The sequence below is a fragment of the Photinus pyralis genome, unplaced genomic scaffold (assembly GCF_008802855.1).
Source record: "Photinus pyralis isolate 1611_PpyrPB1 unplaced genomic scaffold, Ppyr1.3 Ppyr1.4_LG2, whole genome shotgun sequence".
NCBI lineage: Eukaryota > Metazoa > Arthropoda > Insecta > Coleoptera > Lampyridae > Photinus > Photinus pyralis.
In genome coordinates this window covers 46,255,592-46,260,277 of record NW_022170403.1, presented here as the reverse complement: position 1 = coordinate 46,260,277, position 4,686 = coordinate 46,255,592, and the positions used below count along the sequence as shown (strand labels likewise).

The window sequence follows — 4,686 nt, the reverse complement described above, 5'->3', positions numbered from 1 at the left end:
GGGGAGGGGGTTGAAGGTACAGTTTTACCGTTTTTTGGAAATGTATCGAAACTGGTGGGTCGTAGGAAAAATTTTACAAAATCGAAAGCTCATAACATTTTCTACAACTTTATTTCTATACACTTTTTCCAAAAAACGCAATATTGTAAGTATGCGATGGTAATGCACATATAAAATTATATTTAACAAATTTTTGTATCTCGCCTATTGAGATGACCCTGTTATTTCAAAGACAATGTAGACCAAAAATGTAAACAGAATATAAAGGATCATAACATTTAGCCCAACGGAGAAAACATTGTATAAAATACTAAAAAAGTAGTCCATAGTAATAAACAAACAGATAAAATTATCTCAGAACAAACATATAACCCCAAGTGGATATGAAGGGTGCTCAAACGCCGAGAGCAAAGTACGCACCACTCAATACATGGTGGCCCAGATCGAGTAGAATTGGGTAACCCTGCTGTTATTGAAAATAAGGATTCTGTTAAATGAGTCTCAGTTTAGGACAAACTAAAAATGTCATCATGAAATTCAAGGTGGCGATCACTAACATACGAAGATGAACTTTATTTTCTTAAATTGGTGCTATATTGGAGTTTTACATAATTAAAGAGTTTTTATTTTTATAGTTGCAGCAAAGTAGATTTAACTATTTTTTTGTAGAAATTTAATTTAATCTCACTTGATCTGAAACATCCGATACACGTACAAGAACTAAGAGCATATTTTCACCAATGGAGTAAGTACTCGTATTTTGCTACTAGAGGTTATCGTAGGTATTTCAAAATGATATTCCTAACATAAAGGTCATAACCTAATTTGACCCATACCCTAATAGAAATTTAAATAACTGCTCGTCTGGCTAATGGCATCAAGCTATTGATTAATATCTGTTTTAAATAATTAACTGGCATAAGTAAAACTAGATTATTCAGTAATAACTCTGCCAAACGTAAGCTAAGAACGTGACTAGGTATCTTTAACACGAGAAAATTCGATTAGCGCATCAATACCAAGCTGTAGGCACGCAACAAATCTTAGACGACTCGATATCGTTGAATGCCCACGAATTTCTCTAATAATAAATTCAACGCAATGAATCATTAAAATGCAGCGGGGTTCTGAAGGGACTGGGGCGGTTGGTGAACGGCATACCTTCTGGCCTTATGCTATTCTTGAAATGCCAACGGAAGACACGGTTTTTCGATTGTCTTTCACCTCCTCATACTCCCCATAAGCGGGACTTGCTAAAATTCTTCATGTAATATATAGAGTATAAAGTGTCGAAAGATGACTTTCAAAGCAAAAATTGTTGCTATGGACCATACGCACGAGTGGTAGATTGAAAACTTCAATTGTGATTATCTCAATAAGTGAATGTCGGAATATGAGATACTCACAAAAGGAAAATGGTTGATCTGAGCAATGGGCATCATTTTCTGGGGTCAAAACTTCAAATTATCTCGAAAACAGAGTGTGGAAAGGGAGTTTGCATCAGTTGAGAGCCCAAACTACTTCAAGTGTAAATATCTTGAGAACCGAGTGTCTGAGGTGGGTAAATTGCGGTTTTAAACACATTACTACACCATGTTACTTAATACTGCTACTTTATTCATAATTACTATCCGAAAGCGCCTCGTAAATGATCATGAGCAAAGAAAGGATGTAACAGTAGGTTTAAAATTTACCATATATGGGATACTCGTTGAAGATGATGAAAGTAACAGAATCATAGATAGTGGCCATGAGAGACTTCCAAAAGAAAGACTCTTTGAGACGAAAAGTGTAGAACTTGTATTAAATGTTCAAAATTTGGTGAACCTATTTGTATGTAGGTACAACGCGATATCTGTGAGACCATTGAGGAAAGAATAGGTACTTGATATACCTGCAGTAAATAATTATTTTCTGTTTGCTACTACAGGTTTTATAACGGCAAAGATTCTCCATTTAACAGAAAAAAATGTAATGCTATTATTCGAAATCAAAGGCGATAGCTTTAATTTACAAAAAAAAGTTACCGCTTTAGGAAATAGGTACTGTGTTTACTTTTTGCGTCGTGTTACATATAAACAGCTGGAATTCATACCCACTTTAGCAAGGGTTATGGATGCTATTTTATTTTTAATATAGAAGTAGGATAAGTATAAAAAATTTTATTGCAATAGACGCCCCGACCGTTATTTTTACAGAGCAAACATTATTTTCTAAGCTTTCTTTGTTCAAAGCTGCCCCGTTTTTGTCACTCAAGTATAATTTTCTCACAATGCCCTCACAGTTAGCGTAGGGTAAACATTCTCCAAGATAATCCAACCTTTTACTTTTGCGATATAGTCACTGTTGGTTATTTTTTCCTGTCGTATAATAAAACGAATATGCTGAATTTGAACTAAGTATATTTATTAGTGGACTGTAAATCGTGATACGATACCTACTGTTTGCGTTTAGTATTAATACGCTTCTGCTGTCCCTTAACCCTTTACGTACTCTGACAATACCCGCTTTGGTACAAACAATACAAGTTTTCGGAGGGTTGTTGAAATCTTAAACAGCCACATAAAGTAAACGTCAGACATATAAGGGCAGGTTCTGTTATTAATAAGGCTAGAACGTGCAAAGCGTATAAAGATCGTAGTTGTGGTAATTTATGTTGAATCGCTGAACGTAGAATTAAGAGATTTAATCGAATTGAGTAGTACGGCACAGGCAATCCCTTTTCTGACCTAATTAAATACGTGCCTTTTAAATCGCAATTATTCTAATTAACGGAAATAAGTAGATCGGAATAGGCTTAAAGGGATTGTAATTACCCTTTAGGCCGATGTAGTCAAGTTACATTTAAGGAACTAATGAATAATTAAACTTAATGAATCCATCTGAATCTTATAAGAAATGAAACGAAACGAATTTCTGCCCGTTTGTACATAATGGCGTGGCATTTAATAAGAGAAAAAAATGTTTTGAAGAAGAGAGAGTACCTAATAACCTAATATCATTGGCCAAATATAAATTGTCTCTACTTGGGAAGGTTTACCGTAGCATCTTATTCAAATTAACACCCTTAGCTTAGATCGAGTTTTTGTTTAATATTTTACAACTTTGGAATTAAGGAACCTTGAAAAGAACATTCGCTGAACACTTCTCATGAATCGCCACAATGCGTAGGTATGATATTTTTAAAGAAAGCACATACTTTTGTATTTTAATCAGTTATTTACAGAGAAAAGTAGAGGAAAGGATGCAAATATGGGCTACCCATTTTATTTTTGCTTATAAAAAAAAAATAAACATTCTATTTTAATTCCAAAGGTACCTAAGGATAACTATATTAATTAGTTACAACATATCCTAAGTGCAGATTGATTAAAGAAAAATAAATATTCACTAATGCGAAAATAATGAAAAATTGAATTTTTGCGACTTTTGAATAATGGTCCTAAATATGGGCTACCCCGAAAAATGCGTAATAAATGTGTGAAAAAAAGAGATTTTTATTTTTTTTTTATTTAGGAAAACATTACTTACAAAAATCACAAACATACTCGTCTGTTTCGGCCCCAGCGCACTCGTTATGGGCCCACAAATTGCACATGAGGCACTTGATCCATATCTCACCCTGGTTATCATCTGCAAAAGGTGCTTCGCAAAACATACAGGTCACGTCAGCTGCGTCTTGTGGAGACTGGGTATTAGGAAACTCATTGTAATCACTATCATCATCTGCAGGCACATATTCCTCCTCTTCCTCGGTACTAGAATCAGATTCCTTCTTTTTGTTCTTTGTGGCTTTTGTAACTTGCTTATGTTTTCCTTTTTTTATTCCTTTTCCTTTTCTGTTTTCTTTGTCTTCTTCTGTACCTTTTTGTTTCCCTTTGACTTTGTTGAGCGACTGGATCAATTCATTTTTGTACGGTGAAGCGGTTATTACTGAACACTTTTAGCGTACCCATTTCATGCTGCCTGACAGCTATTATCGCACGTTCCATATCTTTTTCATCCCATTGTTTTCTTTTTTTCGCTTCTTTCAGCTCTTGTCTTGACATCCTGAAGTAATTCAAGTGCATTTTACATGTATCTAAATATGGGCCACTAGCCCATAATCAAAACCGAAGCATAGCCCATATTGCAAACATGCTCGCGCTACACAACAAACGAGGTTATTTTTAAAAGTTGTCAATTTGAAGAAAACTAATTAGCATACATCAAAGGCTGATTATAGGGCTTCAATGTGACGCAGACGTTTTTTTGACATTATTGTTTATTTTCAAGTACTAGAATTTATAAACTTACCCGAAAAAGTTTTGACACTCACAGTAACTGACAAACATTTATTATAAAGTGTGAAACATCTACCACTGTGGCGCCATCGCTACGGTGACAATTTTACTTCACCAATTACCGTTTGCAATAGTCAGATGAAGAAATCTGCATCGAATAGCTGAGAAACTTATCTAGCCCATATTACAAGACCAGCCCATATTTGCACCCTTTCCTCTACCTAAATGCCGAGCTCAGGCAACTCAAGTAAATGTAGCAGTAGCATCTTGATCTTTGTATATCTGGTCTTGTTAAATTCATCGAGGAAGCATTTTAAAAAGTGAGGAACTAATTCCTCTCAGCATCCTCTAAGCTAAGATATCTGGATTTCTAACCAGTGATGGAGAATCTTAATTGGGCGAT

The 4,686-nt window shown here is 34.9% G+C and overlaps 1 long non-coding RNA gene across 1 annotated transcript; it reads right to left on the bottom strand.

Moving 5' to 3' along the window:
* Positions 1-3,831: 3,831 nt before the first annotated feature.
* On the bottom strand, positions 3,832-4,479 carry LOC116164614. Its single transcript, XR_004143951.1, has 2 exons — positions 4,297-4,479; positions 3,832-4,050 (listed from the first exon to the last, which is right to left on the bottom strand). It is a non-coding gene; the product is annotated as an uncharacterized LOC116164614 (long non-coding RNA).
* Between the last annotated feature and the right edge of the window lie 207 nt (positions 4,480-4,686).